The sequence below is a fragment of the Triticum aestivum genome, chromosome 2B, assembly GCF_018294505.1.
Source record: "Triticum aestivum cultivar Chinese Spring chromosome 2B, IWGSC CS RefSeq v2.1, whole genome shotgun sequence".
NCBI classification, from domain to species: domain Eukaryota; kingdom Viridiplantae; phylum Streptophyta; class Magnoliopsida; order Poales; family Poaceae; genus Triticum; species Triticum aestivum.
Genome location: NC_057798.1, coordinates 660,463,941 through 660,479,723, shown reverse-complemented (window position 1 = coordinate 660,479,723; position 15,783 = coordinate 660,463,941).

Below are 15,783 nucleotides of genomic sequence, written 5' to 3'. Positions count from 1 at the left end.
TCGCCGGCGCGCGTCAGAGCGGAGACGGAAGGGGGCGACGATGTTCAACAGCTGTGGAGGTCCCCGGCTCTACCTGAAGTCTCCAGGCGAATGGGCGGACGACGACGGTGTTGGAAATATGCCCTAGAGGCAATAATAAAATGATTATTATTATATTTCCTTGTTCATGATAATGGTCTACTATTCATGATGTAATTGTATTGACCGGAAACCGTGATACATGTGTGAATACATAGACCACAACATGTCCCTAGTGAGCCTCTAGTTGACTAGCTCGTTGATCAACAGATGGTCATGGTTTCCTAACTATGGACATCGGATGTCATTGATAACGGGATCACATCATTAGGAGAATGATGTGATGGACAAGACCCAATCCTAAGCATTGCACAAGATCGTGTAGTTCGTTTGCTAAAGCTTTTCTAATGTCAAGTATCAGTTCCTTAGACCATGAGATTGTGTAACTCCCGGGTACCGTAGGAGTGCTTTGGGTGTACCAAATGTCACAACGTAACTGAGTGACTATAAAGGTGCACTTCAGGTATCTCCGAAAGTATATGTTCGGTTGGCACGAATCGAGATTGGGATTTGTCACTCCGTATGACGGAGAGGTATCTCTGGGCCCACTCGGTAATGCATCATCATAATGATCTGAATGTGACTAAGTGGTTAGTCACGGGATCATGCATTACAAAACGAGTAAAGTGACATGCCGGTAACGAGATTGAACGAGGTATTGGGATACCGACGATCGAATCTCACGCAAGTAACGTATCGATTGACAAAGGGAATTGTATAGGGGATTACTTGAATCCTCGACATCGTGGTTCATCCGATGAGATCATCATGGAACATGTGGGAGCCAACATGGGTATCCAGATTCCACTGTTAGTTATTGGTCGGAGAGCTGTCTCGGTCATGTCTGCGTGATTCCGGAACCCGTAGGGTCTACACACTTAAGGTTCGATGATGCTAGGGTTATAAGGAAGATTTGTATGTGATTACCGAATGTTGTTTGGAGTCCCGGATGAGATCCCGGACGTCACGAGGAGTTCCGGAATGGTTCGGAGATGAAGATTTATATATGGGAAGTCATCATACGGTCACCGAAAATATTCGGGGGTATACCGGTATTGTACCCGGACCACCGAAGGGGTTCCAAGGGTCCACCGGGAGGGGCCACCTGTCCCGGAGGGCCTTATGGGCTGTAGGTGGAAGGGAACTGAGGGAGTTCTGGATTAGGGGGTGTCCGGATGGCCGGACTATGACCTTTGGCCGGACTCCCGGACTATGAAGATACAACATTGAAGACTTCGTCCCGTGTCCGGATGGGACTTTCCTTGGCGTGGAAGGCAAGCTTGGCGATGCGAGATGAAGATCTCCTTCCCATGTAACCGACTCTGTGTAACCCTAGCCCTCTCCGGTGTCTATATAAACCGAAGAGTTTTAGTCCGTAGGACGAACAACCAGCATTCCATAGGCTAGCTTCTAGGGTTTAGCCTCTCTGATCTCGTGGTAGATTAACTCTTGTACTACCCATATCATCAATATTAATCAAGCAGGAATAGGGTTTTACCTCCATCGAGAGGGCCCGAACCTGTGTAGAAACATCGTGTCCCTTGTCTCCTGTTACCATCCGCCTAGACGCACAGTTCGGGACCCCCTACCCGAGATCCGCCGGTTTTGACACCGACATCGGTGCTTTCATTGAGAGTTCCTCTGTGTCGTCACCTTTAGGCTCGATGGCTTCTTCGATCATCAACCACGACACGGTCCAGGGTGAGACTTTTCTCCTCGGATAGATCTTCATGTTCGGCGGCTTCGCACTGCGGGCCAATTCGCTTGGCCATCTGGAGCAGATCGAAAGCTACGCCCCTGGCCATCAGGTCAGATTTGGAAACTTCAACTACACGGCCGACATCTACGGGGATTTGATCTTCGACGGATTCGAGCCACGGCCGAGCGCGCCGCACTGTCACGACGGGCATGATCTAGCTCTGCCGCCGGACAGCGCTCAGAGCGCCGCTCAGGTGTCCGCTCTGACCCTTAGCTCGGAGCCGACTGCGCCAATCGCGGACGGATGGTTGGACGCCGCCCTGGAAGCTGCAATCTCTACGGCGATCGAGCCGAATACCAACCTAGTCCTTTGTGAGGCCTGTGACACCGAGGTGCCGGACTCCTTCCCGGACTCCGAATCTTTCGCACCCCTTCCGATCGAACCCAATGGGGCCCCGATCAGAGAGTTCACCGCCACGGACGTCTCTCAGCACTCGCCCTTTGGCGATATCCCGAATTCACTAAAATCTCTCTCTTTATCAGGAGAGACCTGGCCGCACTATGGTCAGCCAGGTTGGGATGCGGACGACAAAGAAATTCGACGCCCACCCACCACCCACTTCGTAGCCACTGTCGACGATTTAACCGACATGCCCGACTTTGACTCCAAAGACATCGACGGTATGGACGCCGAGGAAGGAGACAACCAAGAACCAGCGCCTATAGGGCACTGGACAACCACCTCATCTCATGATGTATACATGGTGGACACACTTAAAAGAAACAAAGACGAGTATCAAAAGGGGGCAACGAGGGATCATTCCCTCGAAAAGCAATCAAAGCGGCGGCGGAAACGCCGCGCCAAACCCCACCTCGACAGAGACCCAGCCATAGAGCAGGATGAGCCGGCGGACGACGAACATACCATCGAGCAAACGTCCGAACAGGGCGACTTGGATGAACCAACCAAACAACCCGCCCCCGGCGAAGATAATAGTTCGGACGACCTCACTCCGGACATATTGCTGGAGAAAAATAACCTCCACCAAAGGCTCGTCGCCACGGCGCGTAGCCTGAAAAAGCAAAAGCGGAAGCTCAAGACAGCGGAAAATGCACTCAGAATCAGATGGAACAGAGTACTCAGCACCGCACACAAGTACGGTGGCAGTCACCACACAAAGATCTATCCGACGTGAAAATTACTACCGGAATTTGATGCGGAGGCCTTAGAGCCCCCACAGTCAAAAAACAAGGGAGCCACCAGGTCGGATAGACGACCCCACGACCGACATCAAGAGAACAAGGGTGCCGCACTCAATCTGGCAAGTGACCCGCACAAGGATTCGCATCAAAAAGTCGGGCCAGCCAGATCTATCTACGGGCCAAGAAAGCAAGCTCTAGTAAGCAATGCCATGGAACAAATATCCGAACATCACGGCACACCCAAATACAGGGGCGCCGCACGTCCCCTATGTTTCACCGATGAGGTATTGGACCATGAATTTCCAGCGGGGTTCAAACCCGTAAACATAGAGGCATACGACGGAACAACAGACCCTGGAGTCTGGATTGAGGATTATATCCTCCACATACACATGGCTAGAGGAGATGACCTCCACGCCATAAAATACTTACCCCTCAAGCTCAAAGGGCCAGCCCGGCATTGGCTTAAAAGCCTTCCCAAAAACACCATAGGAAGTTGGGAAGAGCTCGAGGATGCTTTTCGGGCAAATTTCCAAGGGACCTATGTCCGACCTCCGGATGCAGACGATCTAAGTCATATAACCCAACAACCCGGAGAGTCAGCCCGAAAACTCTGGAACATATTTCTTACCAAAAAGAATCAGATAGTCGACTGTCCGGACGCCGAAGCCCTAGCAGCCTTCAAACATAGCGTCCGAGATGAATGGCTCGCCAGACACCTCGGCCAAGAAAAGCCAAGAACAATGGCCGCATTGACAAGCCTCATGACCCGCTTTTGCGCCGGAGAGGATAGCTGGTTGGCAAGAAGCAGCACCAGCGACCCAAGTACATTCGAAGATAGAGATGGGAACGGGAAACCACGCCGCAGCAAGGAACGGCGACGATTCAAGGAGAATAGCCCGAAGAGCACAGCAGTAAACGCCGGATTCAAAAGCTCTCAGCAGAATCAGAAAAAGCCGCCCCCCCCCAAAGATGACAGGGACGAGCTATCTAAACTCAACAAAATCTTGGACAAAATATGTCAAATCCACAGCACTCCCGGGAGACCTGCAAACCACACCCACAGAGATTGTTGGGTTTTCAAGCAATCCGGCAAACTCAACGCTGAACACAAGGGGCTCGACACACCAAGCGAGGATGACAACGCACCCCACAAGCAGAACACCGGAGAACAAGAGAAGTTCCCACAAGAAGTCAAAACAGTAAATTCACTTCAGGTGACAAAAGGGAAAAACAGAGTGGCGCCTACGAAGATATGCGCCAAACGGCCTGCCCCAGAGGATCCCCGCCACTGGTTGTTACAGCCAATCACCTTCGATCATCAGGATTACTCTAGAGGTATCCGGAACACAGGCTGGACTGCCTTGGTCTTAGATCCGGTAATTAATGGACTCCACATTACACAAGTCCTAATGGACGGCGGCAGTGACCTAAACCTGCTATATCAAGACACAATCTGCAAACTGGGGGTAAACCCAGCAATAATTCGCCATGGCAACACTTCCTTACAAGGAGTCACGCCAGGCCCAGATACCCATAGCATGGGTTCCCTTTCGTTAGAAGTTATGTTCGGCTCCCCCGACAACTTCTGAAGCGAAAAGCTAACCTTCCACATCGCCCCATTCATAAGTCGCTATCAAGCGCTACTGGGACCCGAAGCTTTCACCCACTTTAACGCAATACCGCATTACGCATTGCTTACACTCAAAATGCCCGGTCCACGAGGCATCATCTCACTAAAGGGAAATATCAAGTGTTCCCTGAGTGCGGATGATGGTGCGGCTGCCTTGACAGCCGCACACTAATCCAGCTTTACTACCCCGGACATGGCTCGACGAGTCCGGCATAAACATACAAAGGCTTAATAGCCGCACAACCCTGTACAAGGGGCTCCGCGCATTTACACCAGGAGACAATACAGCTCAACTCTACTCATGTTTCTGTATTATATTTTGTTTATTTTAACATAGATTTCTCGCACGATTATTTTCCACTAAGTTCCTCTTTTCGCAGACGAACACCATGCTACACCCGTCCAGGATACGGCACAACAGAGACACAGGCGCAGACGTGCAGTAGGGACCCGTTTCAAGGATTCTTTTCAGATTAAGACCCTGCGTAAACCTTTTTTACTGTCTCTTGTTGATAACATCCCCCAGTTTTTGCTATAACCGAGGAGGAGGCTGGCGTCTTGGCATGTGGCCACGCCAGAGTTTTGCACGTACCTGGGCACCAGGGGCTTTTTACCAAGGGCTTTTGTTCGGCCCATTTTCATAAAGACCGAATACCTTAGGGAGTGTTCGGCGTCGCGAGTTTGGCCTTATATGCATCAGCTCCGAATCATGTCTTTGGTCAAATGTTGGGTTTGCCCGGCTCCTGTGTTTTGCTGCCTTACGTTCCGCTCTATCGGCTAAGGCGGCACCAGGAGAACTACTGCGATTGTGCCCCGGTTCGGCTAGGCGAGCACCTCAGTAGAGAAAGCCGAAAACTGACTGTCATGATATAGCGAGAGACTGGTCAACCACTCGATGACTTCCGGAATCTTTAGGATTCCTTCGCATTAACGAAGGGCCGTTTCCCGGTCAGGCACACACGCGCCCCGAATTCGGGCGAGCGCGGTGCCCCTAGGGGCTATTCAGTAGCCCCACTGTCAAACTCCTATGGCTAAGTGAAAGTGATAAAGCATTATAGTCCGGTTGCCTAGTTCGCTGCGCTATCACCTCCTTTATAGGACCAAGACGTTGGATTAAGTGTGAAAAGGCGCCTTCTGCGAACACCCCCGTATTATATGCGTGGGGGCTGAAGCCAACGACTGCCATCTTTCAGGTTATATACACATATACATTAACGGCCGCACAGGAGGCATTCTAATTCTTGAAAGCACAAGTATAAAAAGCTTTTATATTTCATCAAAATATTGTTTTACAATAGCACATGCTATTAGAACACAACATCCTTCGAGCACTGCGTCTCTATTACACGAGCGCCCTGCAGAACTTCCTCAAAATAGTGCTTGACAGGTACTCGGCTTTCGTCCGAATCCCGAGATGCAACAACACTGGCCTTCCATATCCGCCCAGTATGTCTTGACACGGGCAAGAGCCATCTGTGCACCCTCTATGCACGCTGACCTCTTCATTGCATCAACATGCGGCACCGAACCAAGGAACCGCTACACCAAGCTAAAATAACTCTTCGGCTCTGCCTCTTCCGGCCACAGACGACTCGCGACGTACCTCATGGCGAGTCCGGATAACCTGTTCAGCTCCGCCCAAGCGGCCAAACGGTCGGATATCGAAAGTGGGCGCTCTGGATTGTGGAACTGCGACCAAAAACATTCTTCCTATTCATGGTCACCTCGACCCCGGAAGTGTTCGGTCGCGTCTGCGGCACTTGCCGCCAAATCCAGATAAGTGTTCGCCGCACTCCACTTCCGGTCTAACGGAGCATACTTAGGATCCCCGAACTTCATCCACAGCATATAGGGCTTTCCAGCCGCGATATCTCCGGCCTGACGTAGCTCCTCCTTCATAGCTCTCATTGCAGAGCGAGTGTCCTTGGCCTCGGCAGTGACCTTTTCAAGGTCCTTTTGTGCCACCCTATCTTATTTTTCAAGAAGTTTACAGCGGTCGGCAGCATCCTTCAATTTTATAGCCATCTCGGCTATTACTTTCTTGCTTTGGCAGTGAGCAGCTTGTTCGGCTTTTAGCTCTTCAGCCGCTTTAACGACAGCCGCATCGCTTTTCCTCGCTTGTTCCTTGGCTCGGGCAAGTTCCGCCCGAAGGTTCTCCACGGCAGCGGCACCATCTGCATTAAGCACATATATTATAAGGCACGAGCATCAAGATCCTCTTATCAGATGTCTTTGGAGACATTACATACCTTGCGCCTCGTCTAGCCTCTTATTTACAAGCACGATGTCGGCATCTACTACGTCAAGTTGCCGCTTTAGCTCGGCAGATTCATCAGTCCGGCTAGCCACCGAACGCCTCGCCACCTACATAGGAAAGGTGACATATTATACCTGGGATTATGATCCTCTGTGCTCCGTCATTTTTGACAACACACAGAGTCTCAGGGGCTACTATTTATACAGGGCGCATTTTATTTATGCGGCTCTGTCAAAAGGTACATCTTTTCGCGTACCTCAAAACCTGTCAGTAAACTCCTGGCGGCCTCGTACAATCCACTTTCCGCGGATGAAATCCTTCTAATCATCGTGTTCATTAGCACACAGTGTTCTTCTGAGATAAACGCTCGCCCGAGCAGATCCTTCAGCCCCTTCGACCGTGCACCGAAGGGTGCCAGACTAGTCTGACGACCTCTTTTAAGGTCTGGATTTGGAGAAACCCTCCGGGACAACACCTCGGGGTCGCCCGCCTCGCAAGACGGTACAGCTGGGGGAGGTGTTTCACTCTCCATCATCTCCGGACGAAGATCCCCTGAAGATGAGCTCTGCTAAGAGGGGTTGAGATCCAAACTGCAAGGTAAAATTTCGGTTATCTTCCTCAGAAATAAAACAGGGATGTCACTCATTTTGGAACCCCTCTCTTTACTTATGGCTCGGTGGAGAGCTGATCCCCTTGTAGGCGCAATGCGGCCGAGGCATTCTCCGGCGCCGGACCCTCTGACGAAGATTTCTTCCCTTGCTTTGAGGCCATCGCCTCCGGGTCTTTAGAGGCGGTCCTTTTCTTTCCCTGGTTGGGGGAATTCTCGATTCCTTCCTTCCTAACAGCCTCCTTCAGGGAAGCGGTAGATCCTTGGTTCCCCTCTTCGCCTTCTTCCGAAGGCGCAATCTCCAGCATCCTGGTCAACACGGGATCCGGCGTGGTCTCGGGCAGGGGGCCGGACACCTGATAAGCTTTTCTTTCGCTATCCACTCCTGTTTGAAGGACAGCTCTTTTAAGGGCAGTGTTATGATAAATGTACGGATAGTGTGTCCGGGTACAGGGCTACTTACTTGAGTGTCCGGGCGATTGTAGCTCAGACCTGCATCCTCGGACAGGTCCGGACACGTTGCTTGTGATCCAAAGAATAATTTGTACATCTCCACGGGCGTCGTGCCCATAAAGTGTTGGAGGGCTCGCGGTCCTTCCGGATTAAATTCCCACAGGCGGAGGGGGCGACGTTTGCAGGGCAGTATGTGACGAATCAGCATAACCTGCGCCACCACTGCCAGATTGATATCTCTTTCTAGGAGATCTCGAATGTGGCCCTGTAGCAAGGGCACGTCCTTGGATGGCCCCCAGTTAAGCCCTTTATTGACCCATGACGCTAGCCGTGGCGGGGGACCCGAGAGAAAAGCAGGTGGCGCCACCCATGTGGTGCCCCTGGGGGCTGTGATGTAAAACCAGTCCCGTTGCCATAAGCTGAACTCCTCTTGAAAAGAGCCCTCGGGCCATGGAGCGTCGGCAATCTTGCTTATAATAGCCCCTCCGCACTCAGCATGCTGCCCCTCGATCATCTTCGGTTCTACCTTGAAGGTTTTAAGCCACAGTCCGAAGTGGGGAGTAATATGGAGGAAGGCCTCACACACGACAATGAACGATGAGATTTGGAGGATGGACTCCGAAGCTAAGTCGTGGAATTCTAGCACGTAATAAAACATGAGCCCCCTCACAAAGGGATCAATCGGGAAACCTAGCCCCCGAAGGAAGTGAGATGTGAACACCACGCTCTCATCGGGCTGGGGAGTGGGAATAGCCTGCCCTTGAGCAGGCAGCCTATGCGAGATTTCGCCGGTTAGATACTTGGCATCTCTCAGCTTTCGCACGTCTTCTTCCATAACGGAGGAAGGCATCCACCGGCCTTGGAGGTCGGAGCCGGACTTCATCGAAGGTCCGAAGCGCCTGAATCTGGAGCTTTGGGTGTTGGAACTCGAGGCGAGGGGCAGATTTGATTGGATTGAAAAGAAAGGAGTCGAGCCTTGGTCTCTTTATAAAGAGGTTGAATACCAAGAGCCCTCCCCGTAACCGTTTGGGACTCACTTTCAATTAAGAAGTCATACCAATGGCACGGTTGGGTTACCCACGCTCGTATTGATGAGAATCCCGGAATAAGGGGACATGATCTCTGCTTTGACAAGACGTGCCAAGGAAACCGCCTCGCTAAACGCGCTGAGGTGGACTAGTAAAACGATTCGAATAAAGGCTTGGTCGTGGCGTGATGTCACGCTGCGGAATACGTCAGCAGATTAGATTTGTGCAGATGTTATTCTCTCTACGGTGGTATGTGGAACTTATTTTGCAGAGCCGGACACTATCCTTGTGTTCAACATCTTCTATGAAATATTCGGAGGAGGAACCCGCCTTGCAATGCCGAAGACAATTTTCGCGCCGGACTCGTCCTCATCGAAGCCTGGTTCAGGGGCTACTGAGGGAGTCCTGGATTAGGGGGTGTCCGGATGGCCGGACTATGACCTTTGGCCGGACTCACGGACTATGAAGATACAAGATTGAAGACTTCGTCCCGTGTCCGGATGGGACTTCCCTTGGCATGGAAGGCAAGCTTGGCGATGCGATATGAAGATCTCCTCCCATTGTAACCGACTCTGTGTAACCCTAGCCCTCTCCGGTGTCTATATAAACCGGAGAGTTTTAGTCCGTAGGACGAACAACAATCATACCATAGGCTAGCTTCTAGGGTTTAGCCTCTCTGATCTCGTGGTAGATCAACTCTTGTACTACCCATATCATCAATATTAATCAAGCAGGAGTAGGGTTTACCTCCATCGAGAGGGCCTGAACCTGGGTAAAAACATCGTGTCCCTTGTCTCCTGTTACCATCCGCCTAGAGCACAGTTTGGGACCCCCTACCCGAGATCCGCCGGTTTTGACACCGACAGGAACCAGCCCCTAAGTGGGCTGGGCACCACCCTCCCTAGGGCCCATGTGCCTAGGGTTGGGGGGAACCCTAAGGGGGGTGCCCCCCTTGCTTGGGGGGCAAGCTCCCTCCCCCTTGGACGTCGCTCCCCTCTAGATCTCATCTAGAGGGGCCGGCCCCCTTCCCCCTTCTCCCTATAAATAGGGGGGTGAGGGGAGGGCTGCAGCACCACATCCAAGGTGTAGCCCCTCCCCTCCCCAACACCTCTCCTCCTCCGCGCGAGCTTGGCGAAGCCCTGCCGAAGAACTGCCACTCCATCACCACCACGCCGCCGTGCTGCTGTTGGAGCCATCTTCCTCAACCTCTCCTTCCTCCTTGCTGGATCAAGACGCGGGAGACGTCACCGGGTTGCACGTGTGTTGAACGCGGAGGTGCTGTTGTTCGGCGCTAAGATCGGAATCCACCGCGATCTGAATCGCTTCGAGTATGACTCCTTCATCCGCGCTCTTGCAACGCTTCCGTCTCGCGATCTTCAAGGGTATGAAGATGCACTCCCCTCTCTCTCGTTGCTAGTTACTCCATAGATTGATCTTGGTGATGCATAGAAATTTTTTAATTTCTGCAACGATCCCCAATAGTGGCATCATGAGCTAGGTCTATGCGTAGTCTCTGTGCACGAGTAGAACACAAGTTTTTTGTGGGTATCGATTTTGTCAATTTACTTGCCACTACTAGTCTTATCTTGTTTCGGCGGCATCGTGGGATGAAGCGGCCTGGACCGACCTTACACGTACGCTTACGTGAGACATGTTCCACCGACTGGCATGCACTACTTGCATAAGGTGGCTAGCGGGTGTCTGTCTCTCCCACTTTAGTCAGATCGGATTCGATGAAAAGGATCCTTATGAAGGGTAAATAGCAATTGGCATATCACATTGTGGTTTTTGGCGTAGGTAAGAAACGTTCTTGCTACAAACCTATAGCAGCCATGTAAGAAACTTGCAACAACAATTAGAGGATGTCTAACTTGTTTTTGCAGCATATGTCGTGTGATGTGATATGGCCAAAAAGGATGTGATGAATGAAATATATGTGATGTATGAGATTGATCACGTTCTTGTAATAGGAATCACGACTTGCATGTCGATGAGTATGACAACCGACAGGAGCCATAGGAGTTATCTTTATTTATTGTATGACCTACGTGTCATAGAATAATGCCATGTAATTACTTTACTTTATTGCTAAATAGTTAGCCATAGTAGTGGAAGTAATAGTTAGCGAGACAACTTCATGGAGACATGATGATGGAGATCATGGTGTCATGCCGGTGACGATGATGATCATGGCGCCCCGCAGATGGAGATCAAAAGGAGCAAAATGATATTGGCCATATCATGTCACTATTTGATTGCATGTGATGTTTATCATGTTTTTGCATCTTATTTTCTTAGAACAATGATAGCATAAATAAGATGATCCCTCATAATAATTTCAAGAAAGTGTTCCCCCTAACTGTGCGCCGTTGCGAAAGTTCGTTGTTTCGAAGCACCACATGATGATCGGGTGTGATAGATTCTAATGTTCAATACAACGGGTGTAAGCCAGATTTACACATGCAGAACACTTAGGTTGACTTGACGAGCCTAGCATGTACAGACATGGCCTCGGAACACAAGAGACCGAAAGGTCGAACATGAGTCGTATAGAAGATACGATCAACATGAAGATGTTCAGCGATGATGACTAGTCCGTCTCACGTGATGATCGGACACGGCCTAGTTGACTCGGATCATGTATCACTTAGATGACTAGAGGGATGTCTATCTGAGTGGGAGTTCATTAAATAATTTGATTAGATGAACTTAATTACCATGAACTTAGTCTAAAACTTTTGCAATATGTCTTGTAGATCAAATGGCCCACGCTAATGTTGCCCTCAATTTCAACGCGTTCCTAGAGAAAACCAAGCTGAAAGACGATGGTAGCAACTATACGGACTGGGTCCGGAACTTGAGGATCATCCTCATAGCTGCCAAAAGAGCATATGTCCTAGATGCACCGCTAGGTGAAGCACCCGTTTTCCCAGCAACTCAAGATGTTATGAACACCTGGCAGTCACGTAGTGATGATTACTCCCTGGTTCAGTGCGGCATGCTTTACAGCTTAGAACTGGGGCTCCAAAAGTGTTTTGAGCAGCACGGAGCATATGAGATGTTCCAAGAGCTGAAAATGGTTTTCCAAGCTCATGCCCGGGTCGAGAGATATGAAGTCTCCGACAAGTTCTACAGTTGTAAGATGGAGGAGAATAGTTCTGTCAGCGAGCACATACTCAAAATGTCTGGGTTGCACAACCGCTTATCTCAGCTGGGAGTTAACCTCCCGGATGACGCGGTCATTGACAGAATCCTTCAGTCACTCCCACCTAGCTACAAGATCTTTGTGATGAACTAAAATATGCAGGGGATGGTGAAAACCATTCCTGAGGTATTTTTGATGCTGAAATCAGCGGAGGTGGAGATCAAAAAGGAACATCAAGTGTTGATGGTCAATAAAACCACTAGTTTCAAGAAAGGCAAGGGTAAGAAGAACTTCAAGAAGGACGACAAGGGAGTTGCCGCGCCCGGTAAGCCAGTTGCCGGGAAGAAGCCAAAGCATGGACCCAAACCTGAGACTGAGTGCTTTTATTGCAAGGGAAACGGTCACTAGAAGCGGAACTTCCCCAAGTACTTAGCGGACAAGAAGGCCGGCAACACCAAAGGTATATGTGATATACATGTTATTGATGTGTACCTTACCAGTACTCGTAGTAGCTCCTGGGTATTTGATACCGGTGCGGTTGCTCATATTTGTAACTCAAAACAGGAGTTGCGGAATAAGCGGAGACTGGCGAAGGACGAGGTGACGATGCGCGTCGGGAATGGTTCCAAGGTTGATGTGATTGCCGTCGGCACGCTACCTCTACATTTACCTACGGGGTTAGTTCTAAACCTCAATAATTGTTATTTAGTGCCAGCTTTGAGCATGAACATTGTATCTGGATTTCGTTTAATGCGAGATGGCTACTCATTTAAATCCGAGAATAATGGTTGTTCTATTTATATGAGAGATATGTTTTATGGTCATGCCCCGCTGGTCAATGGTTTATTCTTAATGGATCTCGAACGTGATGTTACACACATTCATAGTGTGAATACCAAAAGATGTAATATTGATAATGATAGTCCCACATACCTGTCGCACTGCCGCCTTGGTCACATTGGTGTCAAACGCATGAAGAAGCTCCATGCAGATGGACTTTTAGAGTCTCTTGATTACGAATCATTTAACACGTGCGAACCATGCCTCATGGGCAAAATGACCAAGACTCCGTTCTCCGGAACAATGGAGCGAGCAACCAACTTATTGGAAATCATACATACTAATGTGTGTGGTCCAATGAGCGTTGAGACTCGCGGTGGCTATCATTATGTTCTCACCCTCACTGATGACTTAAGTAGATATGGGTATGTCTACTTGATGAAACACAAGTCTGAGACCTTTGAAAAGTTCAAGGAATTTCAGAATGAGGTGGAGAATCAATGTGACAGAAAAATAAAGTTCTTACGATCAGATCGTGGGGGAGAATATTTAAGTCACGAATTTGGTACGCACTTAAGGAAATGTGGAATTGTTTCACAACTCACACCGCCTGGAACACCTCAGCATAATGGTGTGTCTGAACGTCGTAATCGCACTCTATTGGATATGATGCGATCTATGATGTCTCTTACCGATTTACCGCTATCATTTTGGGGATACGCTTTAGAGATATCTACATTCACTTTAAATAGGGCACCGTCTAAATCCGTTGAGACGACACCGTATGAATTATGGTTTGGGAAGAAACCTAGGCTGTCGTTTCTAAAAGTTTGGGGATGCAATGCTTATGTCAAGAAACTTCAACCTGAAAAGCTCGAACCCAAGTCGGAAAAATGCGTCTTCATAGGATACCCTAAGGAAACCATTGGGTATACCTTCTACCTCAGATCCGAAGGCAAGATCTTCGTTGCCAAGAATGGGTCCTTTCTGGAGAAAGAGTTTCTCTCGAAAGAAGTAAGTGGGAGGCAAGTGGAACTTGATGAAGTACTACCTCTTGAACCAGAAAGTAGCGCAGCTCAGGAAGATGTTCCTGTGGTGCCTGCACCGACTAGAGAGGAAGTTAATGATGATGATCAAGGTACTTCGGATCAATTTGCTATTGAACTTCGTAGGTCCACAAGGACACGTTCCACACCAGAATGGTACGGCAACCCTGTCCTAGAAATCATGTTGTTAGACAACGGTGAACCTTCGAACTATGAAGAAGCAATGGCGGGCCCAAACTCCAACAAATGGCTTGAAGCCATGCAATCCGAGATAGGATCCATGTATGAAAACAAAGTATGGACTTTGGCAGACTTGCCCGATGATCGGCGAGCGATAGAAAATAAATGGATCTTTAAGAATAAGACGGACGCGGATGGTAATGTAACCATCTATAAAGCTCGACTTGTTGCTAAGGGTTATCGACAAGTTTAAGGGGTTGACTACGATGAGACTTTCTCACCCGTAGCAAAGCTGAAGTCCGTCCGAATCATGTTAGCAATTGCCGCATTCTATGATTATGAGATATGGCAAATGGACGTCAAAACGGCATTCCTTAACGGCTATCTTAAGGAATAATTGTATATGATGCAACCGGAGGGTTTTATCGATCCTAAGAATGCTAACAAGGTATGCAAGCTCCAGCGATCCATCTATGGGCTGGTGCAAGCATCTCGTAGTTGGAACATTCACTTTGATGAAATGATCAAAGCGTTTGGGTTTATGCTGACTTATGGAGAAGCCTGCGTTTACAAGAAATTGAGTGGGAGCTCTGTAGCATTTCTCATATTATATGTGGATGACATACTGTTAACGGGAAATGATATAGAACTTTTGGACAGCATAAAGGCCTACTTGAATAAGTGTTTTTCAATGAAGGACCTTGGAGAAGCTGCTTATATATTAGGTATCAAGATCTATAGAGATAGATCGAGATGCCTCATAGGTCTTTCACAAAGCACATACCTTGATAAGATATTGAAGAAGTTCAATATGGATCAGTCCAAGAAGGGGTTCTTGCCTGTGTTGCAGGGTGTGAAATTGAGCTCGGCTCAATGCCCAACCATGACAGAAGTAGAGAAAATATGAGTGTCATCCCCTATGCTCGGCCATAGGGTCTATTATGTATGCCATGATGTGTAACAGACCTGATGTAAACCTTGCCGTAAGTTTGGTAGCAAGGTACCAAAGTAATCCCGGCATGGAACACTGGACAACGGTCAAGAATATCCTGAAGTACCTGAAAAGGACTAAGGATATGTTTCTCGTTTATGGAGGTGACGAAGAGCTTGTCGTAAAGGGTTACGTCGATGCTAGCTTTGACACAGATCTGGATGACTCCAAGTCACAAACCGGATACGTGTATATTTTGAATGGTGGGGCAGTAAGCTGGTGCAGTAGTAAGCAAAGCGTCGTGGCGGGATCTACATGTGAAGCAGAGTACATGGCAGCCTCGGAGGCAGCACATGAAGCAATCTGGATGAAGGAGTTCATTACCGACCTAGGAGTTATTCCCAATACGTCGGGGCCGATGACTCTCTTCTGTGACAACACTGGAGCTATTGCCCTTACCAAGGAGCCCAGGTTTCACAAAAAGACTAGGCACATCAAGCGTCGCTTCAACTCCATTCGTGAAAATGTTCAAGATGGAGACATAGATATTTGCAAAGTGCATACTGATCTGAATGTCGTAGATCCGCCGACTAAACCTCTTCCGCGAGCAAAACATGATCAACAACAGAACTCTATGGGTGTTCGATTCATCACAATGTAACTAGATTATTGACTCTAGTGCAAGTGGGAGACTGTTGGAAATATGCCCTAGAGGCAATAGTAAGATGATTATTATTATATTTC